Source organism: Protopterus annectens, chromosome 3.part1 (genome assembly GCF_019279795.1).
Source record: "Protopterus annectens isolate FY-2018-M chromosome 3.part1, PAN1.0, whole genome shotgun sequence".
In the NCBI taxonomy this organism is placed as follows: Eukaryota; Metazoa; Chordata; order Ceratodontiformes; family Protopteridae; genus Protopterus; species Protopterus annectens.
This window is the reverse complement of record NC_056732.1, coordinates 570159797-570186629: the sequence shown is the minus strand read 5'-3', so window position 1 is coordinate 570186629 and position 26833 is coordinate 570159797. Positions and strand designations below refer to the sequence as shown.

At 37.1% G+C, this 26833-nt stretch overlaps 1 protein-coding gene across 2 annotated transcripts in view; it reads left to right on the top strand.

The window, feature by feature from the left end:
• The first annotated feature begins 15071 nt into the window (after nucleotides 1-15071).
• The window catches only part of SATB1 (SATB homeobox 1), a 1726940-nt gene continuing 1715178 nt past the window's right edge, over nucleotides 15072-26833 (top strand). For both annotated transcript variants that reach the window (XM_044066968.1, XM_044066966.1), the window contains exon 1: nucleotides 15072-15564. The gene's annotated coding sequence lies outside the window, so the exon portion shown is untranslated. The remainder of the gene's footprint in view (nucleotides 15565-26833) is intronic.

Genomic DNA, 26833 nt, shown 5'->3' with positions numbered 1-26833 from the left:
ACAACATTTTCATTACTTCAATGGCTTTAATAACTTATTCTGGTAAAAGTACCCATGAATTTACATAATTATATTGTTTTATATTATTATATTACATCCTTCTATCTTTCTCTGTATCATCAATTTTTATTTCCATGTTATTTTTCTTGCTATTTTTTAAATCCTTCATTCACATTTTCTTTGTCTTTCTTTCTCATTATCAGCATTACTCAGTTTTGTTGGTACTTATGTTTAAACATTCTCTTAAATACTCATTCTCTTCCTTTACAAATTGTAATACTCTATACAAGTTTAAAGAATAAAATACATGGCTGGATTTAGTAAAATCAACACCCCTTTATCTTAACTTTATCTTAACTAATCCTAGAAAACAATGTGTTTTTATATGAAGATAGCTATTATTGGCAGAAATGGGGGGTAGCCATGGGCACCCCCTGTGCACATAGCTATGCGAATTTAGTCTTAGCCGAATGGGAAAGACGATGGGAAATGGACACTAATAACTACTGGAAGAGTTATATCATCTTTTGCAATAGATTTGTAGATGATATTCTATTCTTATGGAATGGAGGAAAGGAGCATTTGAATGGTTTTGTTAATTATTTAACAAACACAACTAGCTTTTTAAGATTTGAAGTGAAAGCATCAGAAATTGATACAGAATTCCTGGACGTCAAAATTCTAATGAACAAAAATAACAACAAAGGCATTGGTACTACCTTGTATAGAAAACCAATGTGGAGGAACCACATGCTACACTATACGAGTATGCACCCAAGACACCTTTTTCAGAATATTGTTGAAAATCAAGTGACTAGAGTGTCTAAACTCTGTACTGATGATGAAGTATTTCTAAAAGAACAAGATATTCTGTTACAAATTGTTGCATCCAGAGGTTATGATAGAAGGAAACTAGAAATGAGTAAAGATCAAGCAATGGCTGTTCGTCATAACAAGGGACAGCCAAACTATTCGAATAAATCATTTAATAGTGTAAATAAAAAAAAATAAATAGTAATGACCTCAGGTGCATGATGACCTACAGCACTGACAATTCTGAGGTGTGTGAAACCATTAGAAAATTTGGCCCAATCCTCACTGCTGATAGCAAAATCAGGAAAATAGTAGGAGATAAACCTAGTTTTTGTTTCAAAAACAAGAACTTGAAGAACTTGCTATGTTACAACAACAGCAAATCTCTTAAACAAAAATAAGATGGCAAAAAGCTAATGGGTACTCGAAAGTGTGGCTTTTGCAAAGCATGCAGCTTCATTAATTGTACAAATAATTTCACACATCCTGTAATGAACAAATGCTTGAAATTCTATGGGCTTGCAAATTGCAATACCAAGAATGTTATTTACATTGCTACCTGCAACTCATGCTGTGCCTACTATGTAGGAAAAACGAATAGAAAATGTAAAGAACGGATACTTCATCATCAATTGGATATCAAAAATAAAATAGAAACAAATGCTCTTTCTGTTCATGTGCAAGTGAACTCAGGACATCTGTTCTCTTTTATGGTAATCTCATGTATACACCCCAATTTATGTGGAGGAGATTTGTTTAATAAAACCGAAAAGGAAGAAATGAAGTGGATCATGAATTTTAGAGCCAATCAGCCGCCAGGACTTAATCAAGTATTTCCTATTAAACCTATGCTAAAAGACAGAAACTTGAATAGGAAGTGACATCATGGCCCAATGAAGGTGTGTTTACTAAATATCACTTTTATTGGTGGAAGTTCATGGATTTTATTTAAATAGTATTGTATTAGGTCAGTGTAACAGGATCTGATGAAAGTTTTTTAACTGAAAGCGCTTATCCCATCTGACCTGCAGTTCATCACCAGTTCGTGTTTTTATGTGTTTTACTAAAGACTGGGGCTTTTAAAGATTTCTCTTGCTTTGGTGGAAGCCTGTTTTGTTGTAGTTTGTTTAGTTAGGTAGGAGTATGTGTGTGTGTGATTATGCCCCGGTTTGTGTGTGTGTGCGTGTGTGTGTGTGTGTGTGTGTGTGTGTGTGTGTGTGTGAGTGAATGGTTGCGATTGTAGTATTCGTGATTGTGGGTTTTCATGTATGTGGGTTTTCGACTATTCAGTCTCGAAATACTGAAATTCGACATTTCAGTATTTTGAGATTGTATAGTAAATCCCAAGAAGTGAACACATGGCTAAATAGCATTAGCTGCTCCCCCAGAATGATACCTTAGCATGAAGCTTCATCTGTGAAGCTGCTCTCCACACTGAGGCCATTGTGAGGGATAAACCTCAGTGGTAGAGCATTGTCTGAACTGGAAAGGCTTAGCACAATGTGGAAAACATCTGAAGTAAGGCTTCTACATCATGCTAAACCTTTCTGAATCCCAGGGTATATTTAATAGTAATACCAGTTATGGTATTTTATGTGATCCTGGATGTGAACTATTCAGTTTCTTTGTACAGCTCATCGGCTTTTCATTTGTAATTAAAGGCACTAAACTGGGGCCAGCAATGGCAATGTAATTTTATTAGTAAGTTTGACACAGACTTCGCTAAATGCATTTGCAAGTATGTCTACTACCTTGCTGCACAATGAGATAGCATGACCCAAAAATTGCAAAACAGCATTTAGGTACTTGTGATATTGATTAATACAAGTGCAAAACTAATTTCATTATCACCAATCTTAGATGTTAACCCCTATTTTCTTTTGCATGAAAGAATGTTTATTTTACAGGTTTTTTCCTAATGTATCATCCCTTTTAATTCTGAGGCCTACATAATCGTTTATACATTTTTCTTGTCATTAAAATTATAATTGTTGGTTCATATTGTTATATTTTTGTTATTAGCCTTATGCAGTGATCATGAAACTAGTCTATGTCTAATGTTATGTACTAGTTCGTGTTTAGGAAAAGTTCAATTAAGTTATTTATTTATTTACTTATTTATTTATTTATTGTCATGTTTATTAAAGTTGAACTTGATTTTTGCACATATCAAACGGACTTGGCTTGGGTTTAAAACTAAATGGCCTTATATTAACAGTTACAGATCCAACAGGGCAGCTGTCGTACTGCGATATGGTCTAAATCCATGTGGGATGGGGGAAAATATATTGCTATCTGTGAGGTGTTGAAACTGTTTTCTGTAAAGGCATTTTTTCTAAGATTTTTGAAAGGGGAGGAAGGATAGCAATTTGTGTATAGTTTGTTAGCTCTACAGAGTATCCTCCTTTCTATAACGGCAGGATGCAAGATTTTTCCAGATAGCTGGAATGTAATTTTTCTGAACTGGACTGTTGATTAATAAGGATACTTGGCAGGCTACTGCATTTACACTGATTTTTAAGTACTCTGTTGGAAAGTTATTTAAGGCCAGAATTGTGGGTTTTAATTTGAGTAGAAATATTTTGATTGTGGATGTCTGGATTGGTTTTTGCTTATAGCTAGAATTGTGAGTTTATTTTGAGTAGAAATGTTTTGATTGTGGGTGTCTGCATTGGTTTTAGGGAGAAATAATTATTCTGGATGTCAGCATTCAAACTGCTAGAAAGGCTAGTATTGCTGTTGGTTTAATGAATCTGGCAACAATTTAGATGAAATGAGTATTGAAATTACTGGCAATAGCTTCTAGGGGAAGGTTGGGGTGGGTTTGGTTGCTTAGATTTGCCTAGCTGTAGTAGCTTATTTGTGTAGCCCAAATCAGCTTTATGGTTGTTTTGGTTAGACTTATGGAGTGATTTTTTTTTGTCTGCAGTGACTATACTTTTACTGAGGTTATAGAGTTGCCTGAATATCTGGTGGGTCTGCTGTGTTTTCTGTTTTAACCAGGACTGCCTGTCTTCATTTCTTTCATGAATTAATTCTTTAGTAGTTTGTGTTAGCCATGAGCAGGATTTACATTTACTCTCTTTTTCTCATGTGGCCATTTTGTTGAGTATACTGAGAAATATTTACTTAAATTCCAGTATTGCATTGTCTAATGGTAGATATTTCAATGAATTCCAATTATCTGATTTTAGGGAAGATGTTAACACTTGTTTATCAAGTTTTCATCGCTATCATAACTATCATAACTATGTTATAATGGTGTTGCTTCATGATATGCAAGGGGTGCCTATAGGCATAAGTTGCTAGCTGGTCACTATGAAAACATAAGAGACTGCCAATGAATGTAACTTTACTAGGATCAGATACTAAAATCCATTCTATTACTGTTAAGTTATTGTGTGATTTATTATACATCTGTGGATAGTGATCTTCTTCTTCTTCTTTCGGCTTTTCCCGGTTAGGGGTCGCCACAGCGGATCACCTGTCTGCTCATGATTGGCAGTGGAGTTTTACAGTGTCGAGTTGCCAGCCCAGTGCCCAACCTTCCACAGAAGGCACACACACACACACACACACACACACACACACACACACACACACACACACACAAACACACACACACTCACACCTACGGCCAATTTAGAGTGTCCAATCCACCTACAGCATGTCTTTGGGATGTGGGAGGAAACTGGAGCACCCGGAGGAAATCCACGCCACCACAGGGAGGACATGCAGACTCCACACAGAAGGCACCCCAGCTGAGGATCGAACCGGAGAACCTCTTGCTGTGAGGCGACAATGCTAACCACTGCACCACCATGGCCGCCCACATCTGTGGATAGTGATAAGTTGTATAAATCCATATATGTTTCTTGATGTGTTGATGTTGATTGAAAACAAGTCTATGTTAAAGTAACCTAAAATAATTATTTCCTCTGGGATGTTATTAACTACCGAGAAAAATATATCTTCAACTACTGGTTATTATTGCCTGGGGGATGTATAGACCAATGAATCAGATGCTTTTATGTTAAGTGTGAGGAAAGAAATAACTAGTTCAGCATTATTGAACTGGAGAATGGTGTTTTTCCAGAGGTTAAGTTGAAGTGTGTTTCACCTTTCCTATAAGTGCATAGTGTACTGTAGCCTGGATGAAGCATTTCCTTATCTCCGGGTACTGGTTTGTTTTAGGGAAGTTTCAAGTTATGGATAGGATGTCCAGGGATTGGGCATAAATTCATTCACATTGGTCTCTGAGTTTATTGTGCATACTTCTTAGACTAATATTGAGAAGTTTTAGAGGAGTTTTACTGTGTGGTTTTTAATGTAAGAAGATTATTTTAGAGCAGGGTTATGGCGTCCCCACACAGATGTATCCATGCAAGGCTGTGAGAACAGGGAAAATGTTTGTATTTGGCTCATAGTAGTGTGTGATATGTTTGAAACAGTTACAGGTAGGTAACCTTGAAAAGGTAGATATCAATGTTGTCATTGTATAGAGTAGGGGGAAATTGTTACTGTGTAGTCATGGGTATCTTGTGTAAATATAATGGTGGGGGTAGGTAACAGGAGAGTGGGATAAAGAAAAGAGTAGTAGGGTGTTAGGTTTGAGAGAAACCATAATGTGGTAGCAATTTTTAGATTAATGAACATTGTGTGCTTTGGAATAGTTGTTTTTGAGAACAGATATAATTGATAAAGCATGTAGTCGAGTATGTGTGAGCATGTTTGTATGTGTTTCAGTGGTTTCATGTTACATCTCTTTGGGTGTTAGTGTGCATAGGGAATACTATGAGTATGTTGTTATGATTACAAAGTTTGGAGTGGTTTAGTGACCTTAAGGGGTGGGGCAAAGTGAGTAAACAGAAGGTGGAGACGGTTTGTAATAGAAATGTGACTCTGGGGTAGTTGGGGAATTGGAGGTGGGAGGGGAGTTAAACAGGATACACTTCCAGTGTCAGCTTCTGTCAGTCAGTTTGGACAAGCACAGGACCCCTTCACTCACTGACCAAGGATTAAGATCAGGTAAGTAAGGCAACACTTCAGCTGTATATCATGAAAAAATATTTAGGTATCCTATAGTAAGTGTTCAGTACGTTGCTCTCCTCAAACATTATGTGAAACAGGAATTCCAGTGCACACAGGCAAATAGTTCCACAATGCGGGATTCTGGAAATCTAAATTGTCAATGGGATGAGGGAATCGGAGATAACAGAACACTCATGTACCCTGCAAATAGGAGGTAAAATGTAGCAAGTATTTCCCCATAAAAGAAAATGAAAAACAGTTCATAAATGCAGCAGGTAAACTTGCTTTTGTCTGAAGTCATTACTGCATTAAATCAGTTACCTAGAGGACTTGTTAGAGATGGGGTTTCCCTTTCAGATGTGCCGCACAGCAGCAGACAAACGCAGTGAGCAGCTACTTTCTGTTATAAATGAGAAATTTGTTAGAATTCACTCTTGTTCACATGACTTCAGCAACCCTTTGTAACTACACCACCCAGCTGCAGAGATGAGTGTTGTGTTCTTTTGCACTGTAGAATTACTACAGCCTTCAGAAGACAAGTGGACTGGTGAATGATTGAACTAACACAGCATCTCAGAGCTGCATTAATTCAGTCATGCATATGGCAGGAACAATACTGACTTCCGAGAACTTTTACCAAAAAAAAAGCCTTTGATGGGGAAAAGGAGAAATATATTTGCTAATAACAACTGATGCCTCCCCTGTAAACATTTCATAGAATATTATTTACAAAATATAAATAATATAATATTCCTCTTATTTTTCTCCTTTTAGTAGTTTATCCACCCAGCCAAGCATATTGCTTTGTGAGATGTCCAGCATAATCTAAGTATATATCTGATCCACAATACCAATAGGATTTCCACTTCCTGTTAACCTAACCCCATTAAAATGAAGACAGCTACAGAAAGCATTTTTGAATTGATTTTGTAAGGTTGAAGAAACGGTCAATTCTCAGTTTGACTACTTTTTCAGCATGCATACTACAGGAAGGAAAAGGATGTGGTTCATTTTAATGAAATAATATCTGGTGACATCAACAAGGTCAAAAAATGTTTTAAGCATAAAATAGAACTTATCTTTATTTTCAGGTCCAGTATATTAGATATGAAAAAGGACCAAGGAATGTCTCAAAGTTTTCATTTTGTTACAATTAAAATATTTTTAATTGTGTTGCTATTGCCAAATTTTATTTTAATGGTTTTAATTCAGTAATTTTTGTAATCAGAAATGGTTACCACATTTTTTGTTTTACATAAACAAGTTACTTGTCACATATTTTTTTTCAATTACTAAAGACAGACATTTTATCATTGGTGCCACTTTTGTGAGATGAAGTGCATTTTTACATTTTTTTTTTTTTTTACTGGATAATAGTTAATAGTTTTTAATTCAGTTTGATATTGCTGGACACATTCTATTGTAATTATTACTCAACAGGAGTGTTTCTCTACCTTATACCCAGTAAATACCAGGGTAGGCGCTAACATGCTGAGAGCCTGAAGAAGATAAAGCAGGACTGAAAATGAGAGAATGAATACAAACACCCGCTGAAATGTATGCTGTTCCTTAACTGTCACACTTTCATTAAAAGAAACAAGCTGGAAACAGAATATTTTCACAATTTGTCTTAAGTGTTCAATTTATCTGGACCTGTTCTTCATGGAAATCTTACACTTCTTTAAGGTTTTGATAAATAGTTGCTATGTAACTGAAATTCATAATGCTTGTATAGCAATAACACAATTAAGCGTCAAACACTTGCGAACAGATATATGATTATATAATGTCTATATGTCTCATTTGAACAGATTTTGTGTTTTTCTAAGAAATTATAAGACATGGTGAGACAGACTAAAATACCAAGCATCTTTGAATATGCAACTGAATGTACTATACACGAACACTTTCTTTTGATAAACCAAGGACTGATAAAATACAGTTCAAATTGATACAAGATTCATGTTGACATGACATCGTGCATAAGACATGTGGCAAGCAGAAGTAAAACTAAGAACTGACACCTGGCAACTCCTTCTGAGTGGCAACAGAAACAGTAAAGACAAAAATATCTGGATAATAAATTATGGAAATATGCCTGATAACGGCTATCTACTTGATCTTACAACAGTTAGATAGAAGGATATATTTCATCAATAGTACTATGAAAAATAGATTGACAATATATATACCAAATCTCAATGAGTATTCATCTCATGAAGAAATATAAAAATGCAGCTATATGTTGTTTCCGCATTAAATGGTCACCAAACTGATCAAGACCAATTTGTTATCCATCATTTCACCACTGCACAGTGTGGTTGCATAGTTCAAAATAAAATGGGATTATGTGATCTACTTCCATAAATACAGACATATGCAGTTTTAGGAATACCTGATGCACTTCAGAAGTCATGTTATCAAAACAATGTAAAGTAATAGCAGAAGAACGCTTCACAAAATACCCCACTATGTTGTAAATGTGTCTGTTTGCCAATGTGAGTTATTTTTGAGTGGTACATATTTTAAGGAAATTACTGAACCACTGTATCAGTCTAATAAAATCTAATTTTAAAATTACATTTAAGATATATATATAGTACTACATTATTGACATTTGTGTGTACTTAGGAAAAAAAGAAAGAGATAAGTGTGGCATCCATATAACTGTAATACTGCAGGCTAAATGTTTAAGTGTAAATCTTACAACTAGCCTTTGTGGTATTGCTAGTTTAGATCTCTGTATGATACACTTTCCACATTTTAAGCTGTTCTTTGTATATGATAGAATTGCACAGTATAACAAATGGATGCTGCATTAAACACACCATGCAAAGAGCTACCTGAAGCATTTTCATTCCATCATTCCAATGTACCCCTATAGAACTCACTTGATGCTCTGCAAGCCAGCATTTGGCTATAACAAATGCTTTTTCTGCCAACTAATGCATAGCACTAATGTATTTGACATACAGCAGGATCATTTAAGTATAGCTATCTATGGTTCTGTAATCAATTTCAAATTCTTTTTATAACTGACTATAAACATTTCTGTCTTTCTGATATGATGTGGTATGTGTCCCATGTTCATAAATTCTAAGCCAAGATAAACACCAAATACAGTATAGTCTTTATTTTATTCAGGCCCATACAAAAAAAGTCTCTTCGCTTCAGACAAATATGACTTACAATTCTACTTCTGTTTGAACCTATTTATACTGGCCTGCCCAAAGGAACACCAGACTGAAGGATTGTCTATATTTATTATGATTTGCCCAGCATTAAGATTAGAATCCAATAAAAAAGAAGATGAGAAGGTGGAATGATATGAATCAGAACATGTGCTTTATCCTGGAAGCCTAATATCAACAGGTGGATGTACCAGATTAGTGACAGAAAATTCTACCAGTACAGAAACACTGCCTTGGCATTGCATGCCCTGTTGTTATTGCTGTATATGTGTGCAAATATAAAAAAAAAACTCTGACCGATAACTTCAGTAAAATAAACTATAAAACACCTACTTTTTAGTTTACTTACAGTGAGTGAAATGGTTAGATGGAATTTCTAAAATAATCAGAAAGGGTATAGTCAAACACAGACAGCAGATGGCTCATGAATGTAGCATATCCTAATTAACTGGAACAGAGCAAAGTGAAAAAAGTGAGACATCAGTCTACTAACTAGGCACTAAGAAACAGCGAGATGCAATTCCTGTACAAGAAGCTTTTCCACTGTTGACACATATAACCTGAACAATGTTGCCTGTGCAATATAGTGTGATAAAAGTGATTGTCCAGAATCTGAGTTTTGCTGCAGTGAAATCTCTGACATGATTTGTGTCTGGATTTTTTTTTTCATTTGGCTTTTGGAAAAAAAAAACATTTATTTAAAACTGCTTAACCTCAAGCCATTTAGGGATCCCACCCATGATTTTTCAATCAAACACAAAATATGCACAAGAAAACTGTGAATAACAGCAGATGCATTAGGAGTCCCTCTCCGTCTATTTGATGAATTTTACTACAAAATACTACTATATATCTTTGCCTTATTTGTGTCAAGCATGACTATTTTGTATCTGGCTATAGTTCTCTGTGAGTGGTATCCCACAAACCTACAAGAAACAGAGGCAGTCATATTCTAATGAATGTTAATTTTATGACTTCTAGATGTCACTGGTTTTGAACAGATCCCTACAGTTTCAATGATTTTTCCCCCTAAATTCTACATCTAGAGGTTGGAAGGTATGATTTGAAGACCAAGCATATAAGGATGGGGAGGGAAAGAATGAATGTAGAAGGTTAGATATACTTTAACTTCCACTAGCATTCTTGCCACTGCTCCTAGTCTAGAAACTTCCTTGATGTTTTAAAAACCCAGAAGACAGACTCTCTCCAATACACGCATGCACACACACACACACGCACGCATGCACACGCGCGCGCGCACACACACACACACACACACACACACACACACACACACACACACACACACACATACACATACACACGCGCACATGCACACTGTCTTTGTGTCTGCATGCACCCAAGACCCTGGGTAACAGTCCTTTACTTCTGTACAAAGAAATCAACAGACCAGTACATGGCTGGCACTTTTTTTTTTCATTCACTCATTCATTTTTAAAACAGCTTTTCCTAGTGAGGGTCATGATGGTAGCAAGTCCAGTAGGTATGTCAGACCTCCTCCCTAGCCTCAGCAAAACATACAGCTCATCCAGTAGTAACACCAGATGTTCTCAGGAATTTTAAGAGCTATAACCCCTCTATGTCCTGTGTCTGCCCTGGGGTCTATTCTCAGTAGGCTGTGTCTACTACACCTCCAGTGTGGAAATCTAATGAGGCATACTCACAAGGTGTTCAAAATACTTCAACTGACTCCTCTCAACCTGAAGGAACAGTAGCTGTACACTGAGGTACTCCCAGAGTACTAAACTCCTCAGTCTGTCAAAGTGACTAAATACTGATATCTTGTAAAAAAAAACTTATTTCTGCTGATTCTGTCTGAAAATTCCTCCTTACCAAACTATACATAAAATAAGTAAACTGTCTGACCAGAAAACTGACAGCTTTGTACTATGACTCACTTCCTGTTTCACCACCACAGATCCAAATGTCTGCAGTACTGCTTCTACTACTGCAGCTATATGGGGTCAATGTCCTAATTCCCTTAGCCATCCTTTTAGCAATGATGGAAAAATCCCTGGCTATAACCCCAGTTGCCCAAGTTTAATTAGTAGCTCTATTGAAGACTAGGTAGTCCTATCCTGGAAGGGATGGAGGGAGGGTGCTGGCTACCAGCTGACTGTATCTGCCACTATGATGTAGTGTAACAGAAGTTGCACATAAAACCAAAATCAATAGTCAGCTGGGAAGGGCATGCACTGTATCTGCCCAAGCCAAAAATGGTAATTCCTTGTCTTGTGTGCAAAACAGAGGATATGCACAGATATGGGGGAGCACAGGCCCCTACAGTGATTTTAGTGGGTTCATCACCATCACCAATGGGGGGGGGCTAGGGATAAAAAAATACAAATGCTGTTATGACCAGGATGTCAGTGAGAGCACAAAGAACCTCCAAATTCTGCCTGGATAGTGTCCCCATGCACAACACCGCATTGGCAAATATAAAAGGATGATGGTCTCCACCAACATGGAATCAGGGCTAGTATGTGACTGGGGAGGCATGATACTTGGTGGGCATAGGAGACAAAAAAATAACAGAAAAAAATCTCACAAACATTTCTGCCTTAGCTCATAACTAAGTCCCCAAAGTACTTAAACTCTTCCATTAGAGGTATATTTTTCCCCGCACTTGTTCTATTAATAACTGCCATTCCCCATATGCAAGTACACATGGCTGCTGCCCCCCTACACACACACAAGTAAGGTAGGTTTATCAGCCAGCAAGAGGCCAAGTGACCTTACCTCACTGCAGATGGGTTTTGCAGCACAACAGCTCAGTGTATATTCAGTGAATCAATATAAGCAACATACAAAGAAGAACAGCAGTGCTTTCTTCTACAGCAACTCCAGGCTCTGAAAGCAAACCTTACATAAAATCTTAAATGCTGAAGTTCTATTTTATTTCCCATCTCAAATGAAGAAACTGCTAAGATAAAGAAATGTAGCAATGTGCCATTACCAAGAAAACACAATTTCAAGAAAAAAAATGTAATACCATGTCAATAGCCTACTTACTACAATAATGACTGTTTTCACAACTTTCTAAATGATTCTTCCTTGCCTAAAGTAAGTTTATTGTGTTCTTCCTGACAATTTGTATATTCATAAACATGGAATTAAGCAGTTTCTAAGTAGCACTCCCGAGAATTCCAGGTGTTTAAAGTTGAATAATATATGCTACACAACAGAGTTTGCAATGGGAAATCCAGCACTCTTGCTGCAACATTCTATAAAAAATTTGGAAAACAAACAAAAATTTTCAGTCATTTTTCTTACACGTTTCTACAATTTTATATGTATAAAAAAGATATCATCCAGTCTTACCTTTTACATAGCACCTCATTTTTAGGTTGCATTGACCTCACTGTAAATGCCATTTTTTTTTTTGTCTTTTTGTTTTTGTCAAAAGACTCTTGGAGGAATGCTGCAGCTCTTGTAAAATGACAAGAAATACACAGGTAAAACATACAAAAGCATGTTTCAGCAGGTGTAATTATTCCAAAAAGCACTGCAAGAAGATTTGTGAAGTTGTATATCCTTTGACTCTTCTATAAGTTTCATACTGTAACTGCATTTGTAATATCCCCCAATATTATACCTGTTTTTTTTCCTACAATATGTCTGACCATTTTCAAGGAATCAAAAATCAAAAAAGATTTAAACAAATGATCAAATCTACCAGGAAAAGGAAACTTTTATTTTTTTCTGAAAGGACATTGTTATTTTGAAGCCTACAACAAATGGAAATTCATTTTGAACTATTCCAGATGATGAGATGTCATATTAGACCACAACATTATATGCTGCCAAATCATTCCTTCAAATCTCAGTATGTTATTTTAAGAACTGTGCAATGTCCTACATAGAAAACATATCACTATTATTAAACAAATTCTATAACAGAAAGGTTTGTATATATTCTCAATCCAGGGTGTAGACAGGCATAGTCTTTTTACTCAAATGAGTATATTTTCCTGGGTATGACTTTGTGTTTTATCAGATTATAGTTTGTGTATAAATGAATGCCCCCAGCAACAGGTTCATAGCTTGTTTGCAGATAGTATTGCTATAATTTATAAACAAAATCTTTAAAAGTTTTAAAGAAAAAAGGTAAAAAAAATGATACATTGCATACATTTAACAAGAGCTGGGGTTAACATTTTATAAAATGTGTCCATTTTTAAACGTCATGTGGGTTGGGAGGAAACAATGGGTGTGATTACAAAACAGAAGTCTCTGATTACACCCCTGTTCTCAATATGTTTATGGTTAAGGCACATAAATTCTAATTTAGATGGATTGCGTTTGTACTTAGAAGAAATGCAGCTGCAGCGTTTAACATTTAGGTATGCTGGTACTTGCACTACATTAGATTTGGATTCAGTAATTTGCGAGTGTGTTCTTAGTTACTATGCACACAGTAAATCTAATAGGAATAAGAAGACATTTACTATAAAAAACATAAAACTTGTATTTATATATCTGATACACTCCATCCCTCCATTCACGCAAGGAAATAAACAAACTCAAAACTGTGATTAATCAAACAGGCACGTAATCAGGGGGCATCTTTAAATATCCGCGTTGGACAGAGAGTAGCATCTTCTTCTTTCGGCTTTTCCCGGCTAGGGGTCGCCACAGCGGATCAACTGTCCGCTTATGATTGGCAGTGAAGTTTTACGGTGTCGAGTTGCCAGCCCGGCACGCACACACTCACACCTAGGGCCAATTTAGTGTCCTGAGTAACATCAAATAAAACACTTTTTCTCCCGAGTAGCCAACTGAAGTAGGAGGGCTGGTAACAATATGTAAGTGACCAGAATATCTTCCTAAAAAGACTGAGGTTTTTTTTTTCAGAAATATAAAATACGAACAAAAAAAAAACGGGTTTGAGAAAAAAACTTTAACTTAACATTTTCAACTTATTAAGAAAGTATGATTTACTATTCTAAAATCAAAACTGCTTGATCGATTGTATCATACATTTTAGACTGAAAAAGTTCCGTTGCTTGCGCCCCGTTTAAAGCCCTCGTTAAAGAGATTTAAAAAATGGCAGCATGTGCAAACGGTAAGACAAGAAAATAGTTCAATTGTTTTGTTGCAAAAACCTTGAACAATACAATTTCACACACACTAAACTCTATAGCTGCCCAGGAAAAAAAACTGTTTTGCTACACCTAAGGTGTAAACTGGCAGTGCCTTTCCGTGATAATGTAATCGATTTCTCCTGAAGGGATCAAAACGCATTCTTCGGATGCTGTTGTAATCTGTGCTGAGGGTCAGTGGGTGTCATGTTTTGTTTTATGTATTTACTTACTTTTCTTCTTTTTAAATACTGAACCTAATACTGTACTTTTGTGTACAGTGGAACGGAGGTGAAGTCAAATAATGTTGAAATAGTCGAGCAGCACGGCGACGAGAAAAGTATAAACAGAACAGATGTTCAGCAGCAGTATAGTCAGGTCCTTGAAAGGGAAAGGAGATAGTTATGTCAAAGTATGACCAGTTTTGCCTCAATGCATTCACACCCGGGTAATTTTTAACCGAAATCTGTTGATGTCCTTTCTCTAGAAGTGCTGCCAAAACACGCTCGCTCTGGTTAGACGCAAAGGGAAACCTGCTGAGTTATTTACAGAGACTCGGTTTGTGCTTGTTGTTGGTATACGTCTCTAAAATTTACACGTTAAGTTTCACTACTATTCATTCATTCACACTCCCCATGTACAATTACGCAGCCGACACGTCGGCATGGGATCGTGTATGTACACCCTACGAGATAAACCTGCTAAGACAGATAGAACGCACTCCGGAAGCTTCAACAATCCTCTCTTCAAATGGTGTGGCGCCTTCAGACTTTTTTCTAAAATGTCCGGAAGGGGCCGTGCACGAACAGTAGTCAGACCCTCTCGGGACTTCACAGTACAGACAATTGGCATCAGTTTTTGTTTTCGTTTAATGTGTTTATACAACTTGTTCGCACCTGACTTCCTTTCGGAAATCCTCCTCCGGGACCTTCACTGAAGTTAGCCGATAGTTTCAGTACGAGTCACGACCCACGACTCTAGAGAAGTGGCAGAGACACCTGCAGTCGCAGCAGCAGGTGGAAGGGGGGAGCCTGAAAGCGAAGACATGTGGGGGGGCAAGGATGAGCTGAAAAAAGCACCCCAAAGCCAGCCACTGGGACGAGTGCTGCTGTGAAGCTCAAGGCGGTGACGATCCTCCTGCTCCTGGGACGACCCAGTCAGCACAGTCCCTCCCCAATCCCCTCATTTACTGAGAAGCGTACCCCACCCATTTACAACTGCTGTCTTACATTCTCGTTAGGTGTAGGACCCAAAGAAGGCACGCGCAGCTCTGCTTCAGACATTTTGACACCTCGGCGGCAGTGGACGATCCACCTGGATCCCTCGCACTGCTTGACGACGGACGGTGACAGTAGAAAAAAACTTCGGCAGCCATTAATTGCGAATGCCGGTCGCTAGGGGCACCAACTTACCAACGTGGAAAAAAGGTCGGAATAGTAGTATTTTATAATAGAACTGTTGTAGAATGAATATCGCTTACTAATACACACTGAACGTATAGTATAGGTGATGTATGTTTGCAGTATACTCTTTTTTTCTTTTATTGTTATTCTAGTTACTGTTCAAGTATTTGCATTTTCCTACTATTTGCTCTGTTTCACTGTCACTGTATACCTGTGTACGTGTTTACCCTTTCTTCGTTGCCCCCTGCTGAAAATAGGTTATGCCCAATCAGAACTTCTCGTAAGAAACGTTAATACAGATATAAAGTATTACTTTAACTATTTATTTTGGGTAATGAGGGCTAGAGCACTTTTCGGAGAGTTGACCTTTCCTAATGAAGCCAGAGTGGGGAAGCCCCTAAACACTTCCACGGTTTTATAACATTTGGAAGCACATGGTTGAAAGTCTGTGGGCACTTGTAATGCTGAGATACAGTCTTAAGTTATTAATTACATGAGGGTACCTCGCAAATGCCTCTGATTCTTCAAGCCATCCTGGTTTTACTATACATATTTATCTTAATAAGAAGTTAAGTTCCATTTTCTTGTTTCCAAAGACCAGTTGTTGAACTCTATCCACGAATGACATATATAGTTTTTTTTTTCCTGAAACTACATCATTAGACATTTTTTAAATTCTGAGTTGTGTAGTGATACCTTTTGGAAAATATCTGCAAGTTGTCGTTGATATATATGCATACTAATTTAACAAGAGCTGTCACTGATGCTGCGCGAGCTCCAAATTTACAACTGTCTTCATTTTTTCCCTTGCTGGGTCTGGGTTCAGAGTGAGGTAGGACACTGGTGATGTTACCAAGGGGTACGACTTCTCGCCTGTCCATATTTTTGCAGAATGTCCAGATTTTTGCCTCGAGTTGTAATGGTGGTCTTTTTTCCGTAATATTTGTGGGTTTCTACCAAATAGTTGAGGGCTGAATTCATTAAATACTGACTTTTATTATGCCACTGCCATCAGGCCAACACCACCGATGTTATGTCTATGAGTTTGTGAGTTACAAAAACATACATGCGAGCTGTTGTCGGTCGCGTTTGGGAGGGTTGTTGGGTGAAATTAATAATACAGTAGAATGTCTCCTTAAAAAAATCTTTCGTGGTCATGTAAGGACTTCGGATGTTAAGATTAATTTCTACTGGTTTGGAGAACAAGGACATCCCGTATCCTTACACGTACTTAGTGCAGCAGTCAGAATTTCTTCCCTCCAAACAGATCTTGTGCAGGCATCATCTTACAAGCCAAAAGGATTTTAACAAAGTCAATAAAGAGTACAGTCATGCAGAGCTAATTATGTGATTTTACTAGACTACTGTTATTTTTCAGTAGCTGCAAGAGATTACCAGGATACTCATTTAAGTTTATTTTTGATTGCTAGATGCGGTCTTCAGCAGCCCCCCCTTGGTAACTGATGAAGTGTCAAACACTATTTTATTGCATGTCAGAGTTATCATCATAACTTTAACAATGATGTCCTCGAGTGCACATCAGAGCAATACCTGAAGGAAAAGTAAACTTTATTACTGCAACATATATTTTGCATAAAGCATACTAGGCGGTGTTGGCAACTGGGACTTAAGAAAATGTAGCCATTTGGTAATGCAATCTCTTTTTACTCCAGCTGTGGAAAACAGAATCAAGTAATTTCACAGTGTGTGTGTGTGTGTGTGTGTGTGTGTGTGTGTGTATTTGTGCTGGGAAAGGCTAGTATTCTGTTTTCTAAGTGATAACATTTGCATGTGAATGTTGAGAATGCATTTTTATGTATTTATTTACTGATTGATTTAGTTAGTTTATATTTTTGAAGACATTTACTTATCTTTTCTAGTAGTGAGGGCAGTAGTGTACTTAGGTAACACTGCTTGTAATATGAATACCAAAAGTCACAGTTGGCTTTGTGTGTATTTTGCGAGGTTTAATGATGTATCTACAATTGAGACACTGTGTTTTACATTTCCAGGATTGTGAGCATTTGAACAAGGCTCAGGTTTAGAAGCCACACATCCAAAACAATGTTCCAGTGTCAGTACTGCAGGCATGGGGAGATATTTCAGATAATGTTGCATTCTTAAGACATAACCCATTGCCCTTGTAACAACTCCTGTTGTTTGCCCTTCAATATTTGCTGTTCACTCTTGCTAAAACTTCTCACTGGATAATGGCATTACCAGAAAGTGCATAGTTTTACATTTAATGGAACCTTAAAATGCATTCAGGCTGAGAGTCAGAGCATGTATATATCTGTTTACTGATAAGCACATAAATAATCGATACCCCTCAAGAGAAGAATAAACTCATGAGGGTCTGATCACATTTGGCAAATGACTATTTGTGTCAGTTTCCAACATCTGCGTACATTCCACACAGTGCAGATGATAATTATGATTATGTGAGTGGTATATAAATATTTCAGAGTTATTAAATGTTTTATTTATATTTATTTTCCTGTAAGTCAGGTTCATGCTTCTTTTATTTATGTATAAGAAACCATTTCTGTGCCAAATTACTCTTTGTGTATGTTTTGCAGCATGTTTCCTTCCTGTACTCATGCTGCAGAAAAAACATGTTATTAGTGAAAGGACAAGTTATGCAGTCGTATCTTCTGCCCTTGAAGTCTGAGCTTGCTCTTGTTTAGTTATGTATAGCGAGCTGTAAATCTTAAGACTGTATCAGAACTACTACTTTGAGTGACTGATTTGTGTTACAAAACATGCATAGAGCAAGCAGTCACTGGTTATAGTAGCATCAAAAGTAGATAACTTGGGCAATGTTGTGTAAATTGTTTAGTTTAATATAGACTTGTGGACCAATGAATGTTTAGAGAACTTTGTACTTGCGATTTATTGTGGATAATAGTTTCTTTAGCACAGCCCAAAAGTTGTATGTCAGTTAAATTGCTCAGATCAGCAGCATTATTTAAAGTAATAAAATATGTATTTACCCTGTCAAAAGGGCTTTGGGGTAAAAATTAATTATGCATTAAAATGTTCATTTAAAATCAAAAATTATACAGACCCTCCTGATGAAGAGAAATGTAAAGACCGCAAGTGTTAAGATTCAGTTCTACTTGTTTGAATGTAGAAGCTGGACATCTGAATACATTTTCTTTCTGTTCATTTTAAAGCTATTCCTCCCTAAATAAACATTTAAAAATACATCTTTATTCACTACAACTATTAATGTAATCCAGTGTATAACATAAAAGAAGATATATTAACATATTTATTTAATATTGTATGTTGATACCGTGTATTTTTACAGTGTACTTGAATGCTTTTAGTGAGTAAGGTATACCATATTTGAGACAGTTGTCTGTTTGGCAGTGACATTTAATGTCAGATGTGTGCTGGATCAGTATCTAGGAATTTGTACTGAGGTTACTCCATTTCTGAAGGAATGTTCATCATTTTAGAGATTGTGTTGTAGTGCCTTATGCTTTTGCAATCACTTATAGTAGCACATATATTGCTATCATACAGAAATATATGGCAGTCAATTAAAATTATATATTCACCGTTATTACTATCAGAAATCAAACATTTTAAATGAACTGCAGTAACACTGAACAACAAAATATTTTCTTAAAACTACGTCACAAAGACAGCTGATCTACCATTGTTGACCTTCAAGCTGACTGAACTGAAAAAAAAACAACTGGTGACTAGAGTTCCTTTGCTAATTAAGTAACACTTTTTTAATATTTATGTGTAGAAATAATTCCAAAATAAAATAACAACCAGCCAAACATGGCCTCATGTTTCTGAATCATAGTATGTAATGGGCCATCTGTTAAAACTCCTCAACATTTAGCAGAACAAAGTATCGTAAATGTTATTCTGATCACCAGAATGCTATGTTAACAGTTTGTGGGGAGGAGTATTGTGCTATCCTGTTGACATTGTTTTAATTTTGTTGGAGATGTAGTAGTGCTGGACATGGCTGCCTGTTTGTAAAAAAAATAATATGTAATTATTATTACTTATTAGAAATATATAGACATTTCTTTACACTCATTTAAATAACACTTTACATGATAGTTGCACAAATAATGGCAGAAAATGACAGCTGACTAGTTTAGGTGTGAAGCTGTTGCATTACTTTATGTGAAGCTTCATTGCATGTTATTTTTTTTTTCAAGATTAAGCAGTCTGAACTGGCCACTTCAAAACTGAGTAGCATGTAACTGCTGCAAATGACAGACTTTGTTCACTGCAGCATAAGATATATTTAGACAATAGCAACAGGGCAACACATGTTGACATTTCACTAATGTTATATATATTAGGACCACAAGTTATAAGATGTCTCTGTATTTGTAATGACTATCTTTTTCAAGTTATGTAATTGGCTTATCTGTGCTTAAGTCAAACTTTACATAAAAATCAATGACTCATGGAACAACATGCCCTTTGTTGTTTCTCACAAAACCTTGACTGTTTACACATCACTTCTGTGGCTTGAACCTGAACAATCAGAATAGATTTGTCACCACAATTTCTGTATAAAAAAGATGTGTAAAACTATGCTTTCCACACATTTTTACTTAAAGTATATAACTCAAGGTCACATGCCTCTTGGTCTTCTGAACTCTACCACCACCTACTATGAAATCATGCAAGGTTTACCTGTTTAGATGCTCTTTGCATTTCATGTATCATGGTTGGGGACATAGTATTTGGTGTTTTGAAGCTCAAATGTTCTGTTTGCATGTAAGTTACAGTAACTGGCTAACAAGTAATTAATTAAAGTAGCGGTAGTCTGCATTTTGTAAGTTAGATTAATAAGCTAACTAGCACTGTTCCAATATTATATATCTTAATATAACCAGTTTAAAAAGTAATAGTTACCTGAGTAAATCGGTAAGTTAATCTGTCCTTTCACAAAAATTTTTAACCAAATGCTTTTTTATTGTCTTTCTGCTAAAACAAAGTATATAATAAGATAACGAGAGAGAAGTCTAGTTAAGACATAGGCATAAGGATGTCTTTTACACATTTCACAAGCCTGAGAAGAGGTTTTTGTGATGGCATTTTCTTAGAAAACTTGCTGACAACAAAGCAGATGATGCCATGTTTAGTTTTAGCAGTTTTATGGCATTTTCAAATGTCAGGTAGGAATGTAGTTTTATATAGATGCCCATTTATTTCTTTGTTTAAAACTCCAGTTATGGCTAAAACACAGTATGTGAAAGTCCATCAGTTGTTTTCATTCACTGAAAGCACCATAAAGTAGGAATTGTTAAGATGACATCATACTGTGATGTACTGTCAGTATTTACAGTGAAGAAGGTAAACCTCCTGGAAACTGCATTAGTTAAACTCTGTATGAAAACAAGACAAACCTCTCAGTCTTTGTGTTACATAAACACGGTAGTACTGTATTTTGCATCTATGGTGTAATAGTTGCAATGTTTGCTGTGGGGTACACATCCTGCAAAGATTTGTGTTACCTAGCAACCTAGGACTCTTGTTTTTCTAATGCAGTAATTAGCTCAGTGGAACTAATTTATATGTTAAAAAAGAAAGAAAAGAAAGAGGATGCAGTATAGTCAGCATTCTGCAACACAGTACATCTGTGAAATTTTGTCACTAAGTCAAGGGTCACGGACACCCATAAAGGGAACAATAGCAGACACTGACTCTTATTGCAGTATGCTTACTTAAATGTAAATATGTAGATTCATGGCACAGTAAAAATAATACATACCTGTGTTTTATTTCTGCTGAAGTCATTTGTGTTTCACTTTGCAGAATACTGTTAATTTTGGTTGTGATGTTTATGTTTTCTAAATGAATACCCTTCTCTTTGAAGGAGACTTGTGAGATAGGGTAGTTTTGAGAGCTACATAATATGATAGTCTCAAATGAAGGTGACCTGAAATATGTGAAACAGGATTTTAGCTGTACTGAGACTTTTTCACTTCCTTGTACGGGCAGACTAAAGTATTTCTCACACAGTTATAGTTTATTACTTATATTGTTATTATTCATAAGAAGCAGCTTCCAACTATATGTGCAGGTATGTATGTTTCATTTGATGAAGCACTAAATAATATTTAACAAAAGTAAATCAAGTGTGTTAAATGCATTTACTTTAGTAAACTGTATCTCTCTCTCTGTCTCAATATGTATATGTGTGTGTGTGTGTGTGTGTGTGTGTGTGTGTGTGTGTGTGTATTAATGTATGTGATAACACATTACAAGCTTTATTTAAACAATACATAAACATCTTATTTTTAGAAAAGAAATAACTGAAACTTCTGATCTTTTTGAAGAGATGAAGAAAGAAGTATCATAGCCACATCGCATAATTAGCTCAATGTAGCACCTGAAACTTCAGGCTTTAGATAGCAGAGTTTAGTTGTGTGCATAATGCTATTACATCTGTACTTCTTTATGTACTGTTTAGTTTCAGTGGAAGGCAGTAAAATAAGTTGGAAAAGATTTACATATTAAAAGTATTGCCCTGTGTGCTGTATGAAATGACAACCCAATGTGTAAATGAACGTCCTTAGTCTTTTGTAATTTTTGTGCGTTTCTTCCAACATCATTATCAAAACTGTAAGTTATTCCATAAATTGCTTTAATGAATATTCTTTGTATATTTTCTATTAATTTATTACGCTCTGTTAAGAGTTAGTATACAGAATATATTTCTTAATGTGTGACTTGTAATCTTTGATTTGGTTTTGCCATTTCCTGTGTGTCAAGTCAGCTATTTAAATGGAGGAAGAACGTATCAAATTGGGATCTGCACAGTCCAGTATTCAGTAAGCTATAATTTTGTTTATTTTTCTTATTCAGTCACTGAAACTGGGTTGTATCAATCTGGCTGTCTTTGAACAACTGAAAGTGTAGGACTTTTTACATTCTTCAGAACCTAATCATTAACTTTGGCTTGAGTTGTAGCAGATGTCTGTGTCTACCTGGTACCCAATTTTCCTTCTTTTTGACTACCTGGTACTGTTGATTATCAGACAAAGACTCTAGAAAAAAAAAAAAGTATTTTTATCATTAGTGTTTCAGAAATACCCTGGACTTATGATTTGTCTAAGATTTATTTCTTTGAGTTTCATTTATGGTGCAGAGCTGTAGCAGCCAGTTGTATAGCAAATGAAGGAAGGGTCAGACTGCACCAGTACTTTATTTCAACATGAATACCATAATGATATTTGAGCGATTTGGGACTTAAAAGATTTGTACTGTAGTTTTCAAGAAAAGATAATGAATTGCAACATAATTCTAAAACATTTAAACTGTAGTTTTGATATATTGGACAAATAAAATATAATGGAGGGTGAAAAACAAAACCAGTCATAAAAGAGTAATTTAATTGCAATTCACAATACCACCAGCTCCAGTAATGTTATTTCAGTCAGGTGGTATCCATTGTAGGGAAGAAGCACAGAAGGCTTTAGATAATGAAATCTTATAGTTTTGGTGCTGAAAATAGTTATCATATTTCTCAGATACATTCCATATTAACTCTGATATTAGAAGCAATCTTTCTTTAAATCCCAAATGATGTAGAGATTTTAAATTGATTGCTTACTAAATATGGTTGGTATACTTTAAGGAAGACCTGCTGTGTGAAGAAGTGCATTGTTCTGCATTTCAGAGTATACTATGGTTTCAAGTCTTTATCCAAGATCAGGTGGACAGTAGAATTTTGCTTTGCTGTTTTCTCTAGAGGTGTACAGTAAAGAAAGATGATTTAGCTGTGTTAAAGGTCAGTACCGATTCTTAGATTGTCTCCAGATGACATTACTGTATGCCGCCATGATTTAGAAGTGAACGTACTCTAAAAGTTACTGCTGTAGTGTACACAATGTAAATAGAGCTACATAAAGTATCTACTAGCTTAAAATAAAATAGTTTTCAACTGTTGTCCAGTTCTAAACTATAAACTACACTGTTAAAAATATGTTGCACTACATATAAAAAAATCTGTTTAATTTAATTTAAACTTTAGCCCAGAAATTAGTAGTTTATTGGCCATTTTGGGCTAATTTCTCTCTTTCATTTCCCTGCTGTAAATACCGTATTTGCCCAGTTTTGCGCACCGGGCAGCACCAGTTAGCTAGGGTAAAACTATTCCCGGCTTCACAAAGTCTACTCTTCAATTTTTCCCTTGGAACTAGACAAACTTTCAACTTAAGCACTCAAGCCATTAATTTCTCAGCCCGGCACTTGCTCAAAATTTATAGCAAGCACTTATAGACCCTAGCACTAGACCCTCCTGTACTGTACAAAAGGACAAGGCTCTCTATTCGACCGTACCAGCCATCCAGTAAAACAGTTCACTGTACCTATCCAGGTATGTCTAAAGGGCAGTTTCAGGTGTACTGTCTAGTCCAACTGATGAATCTGGGCATTTTGAGGCAATGTTACAACTGCCTTATGTACACAGACAACCCCCTCCTCCTACCACCAAACACTAATACATGCGAGAGATGCAGTTATACAGCCAAACTAGAGGCTAAGCTCTCTCAACCCAATACTGGATCAGACAGTCAAGAGGAGAAGGGAAATGCATCACACCACCAGTCTTACATAGACCCATTAAACCAGCACCGGCAAAAAACACACATAAATACATGGAAACATACTCAGAGGCTGTAAATAAAAATCTGCAAAACCAACAGAGACCTCCAAAGCAAACATCCAAGCAACCTCCACCCCCTCAACACAAACCATGAAACACATACTTCACAAAACCAGTGTGCCATGCAATCACAGCCCTTAAGGCAAAATAACATACCCAACATACTAGCAATATGTGACTATAGACTATAGTCAGGCATACTGACATCCCACTCACTAGGCTGAATAAGGAGAAGGTTACTGTGAGCTGCCTGTCGGGTGCCAGGATCCGCCACATAACACAAGCACTCAGGTCACTCCAGAACAAGTACAAATATGACTCTGTCATTGTCCATGTTGGTGTGAATGACCTGAGCCGAACCTCCCTGGACTACATGAAAAGAGACATGGAATAGCTCTCTGATCACGTAGCCCAGGCCGGTATGACCCTGACCCTGAGTAGCATCCTGCCCTCACCAAGAATGATACCACGGTATAAAGAAAAAAATTCTCGATTTCAACAATTGGCTAAGTTTCTGGTGTCATTCAAAGGGGATCCAGTGTCTGTTTGTCTGGCATGACATGCTTGACAAGCCATGCTGCTTCACTAGAGATGGCTTGCGCCTGTCAGCCTTAGGCTTTCTAATACTTGCCAAGGCTCTTGCCACCCACATAGTGCCGTTTTTAGGCAAGGCTCAAAAGACAACACCACCGCCGTAAATAGCACAAGTAACAAAAAACTGAGGGTAATGCTACTCAATGCCAGAAGTCTAAACCTCAAAATGCACGCACTCGAGGTACTCCTCACTATGGAGAAAATCAATATATGTGCAGTAACAGAAACCTGGTTTAAGGCTCCAGAGAGCACCCTAGCACTACCAGGCTACAACTCATACCATACATTTCGGCCACAGAACCCAAACCGAAATACAAAAGGCGGGGGCGTATCCATATTCATCAAGGATACCTACACCTCCAGGCTAGTGGCACAGCACAGCTTCAGAGATCTTCCACGTGCAACTGACAATGGGCAAAACTGCAATTCAAATTGTAGATTGCTGCAGATCACCCACGATGTCCCAGGACCCCCATTCCATGTTTCTGTAAACACTGGGAAACATAAAGGTCCTACCAAGCACCCTAATATTGGGTGATTTCAATTACCCAAACATTAACTGGGAGAACTACTCAAGTACTAACTCCCTTGCCCAACTTTTCCTAGAATTTATAAACTCAAATGCCCTGGTTCAACTGGTCAACACTCCCACCAGAGGTGACAACATATTGGACCTGGTCATCACCAACATGGGAGACCGGTGTTCCACACCAGAGGTCAACCCCCTGCTGGTTAGATCTAACCATAAACAAATCACTTTGGATAACCATATACCACCCCCACCCCCGGACAAGAAAGCCACCATGAAAAACTTTTCAGAAGCAAACTTCACATTACTTAAAACCGAGGTGGAAAGTTTCAAAGGCCCCATGCTGAAGGATAACACTGTCCAAGCTGAAAAATCCTTTACTAACGCATTCTACGGTCAACTAAAAGAATGCATGGATCGTGCTATCCCAAGCAAAACCAAGACTCACTCCTCCAAGAAAAGGAAACCAGTCTGGTGGACTCCTGCCAAAAACAAGCTATGCAACAGAAGGAGGAAACTTGTACAGAAAAGAGTAAAATCCCAAGAAGGGAAGACATCCCTGATCAGTATCAGCAAGAAACTATGATCCCTCATAAAATCATCCAAGGCGAGCTTTGAAAGAAAAATTGCCAAGGATTCTAAAGATAACCACAAGGCATTCTTTAGCTATGTAAAGAATCTAAGTGGCAATGCTCAGATCTGCTCGGAGTTAGTGCAGAATGCCACAAAATACACTGAACCGACCGATATCGCCAACATCCTGGCAGACAGGTTCAGAGCAAACTTCACCCCCCTCTCACCCCCAAAAGGGCCCATAACCATACCAGAAGAATGTAGAGTCCCTGAAATCACAGACACTCAGGTTGGACTCCTGCCAAAAACAAGCTATGCAACAGAAGGAGGAAACTTGTACAGAAAAGAGTAAAATCCCAAGAAGGGAAGACATCCCTGATCAGTATCAGCAAGAAACTATGATCCCTCATAAAATCATCCAAGGCGAGCTTTGAAAGAAAAATTGCCAAGGATTCTAAAGATAACCACAAGGCATTCTTTAGCTATGTAAAGAATCTAAGTGGCAATGCTCAGATCTGCTCGGAGTTAGTGCAGAATGCCACAAAATACACTGAACCGACCGATATCGCCAACATCCTGGCAGACAGGTTCAGAGCAAACTTCACCCCCCTCTCACCCCCAAAAGGGCCCATAACCATACCAGAAGAATGTAGAGTCCCTGAAATCACAGACACTCAGGTTAAAACAGCCCTCTCCAAAGCCAAAAACACAGCATCAATGGGACCGGATGGTGTCTCAGGCTGCATCCTACACAAGCTCAAAGACAAACTAACCCCTCACCTAAACACACTGTTCATACTCAGCCTCTCCACAGGCTACATACCCATAGAGTGGCGCACAGAAACAGTTATTCCACTCCACAAAGGTGGAGCCACAACAGACCCCGGAAACTATCGCCCTATAAGCCTGACTAGCTTGGTTTGTAAGGCTCTGGAGTGCAT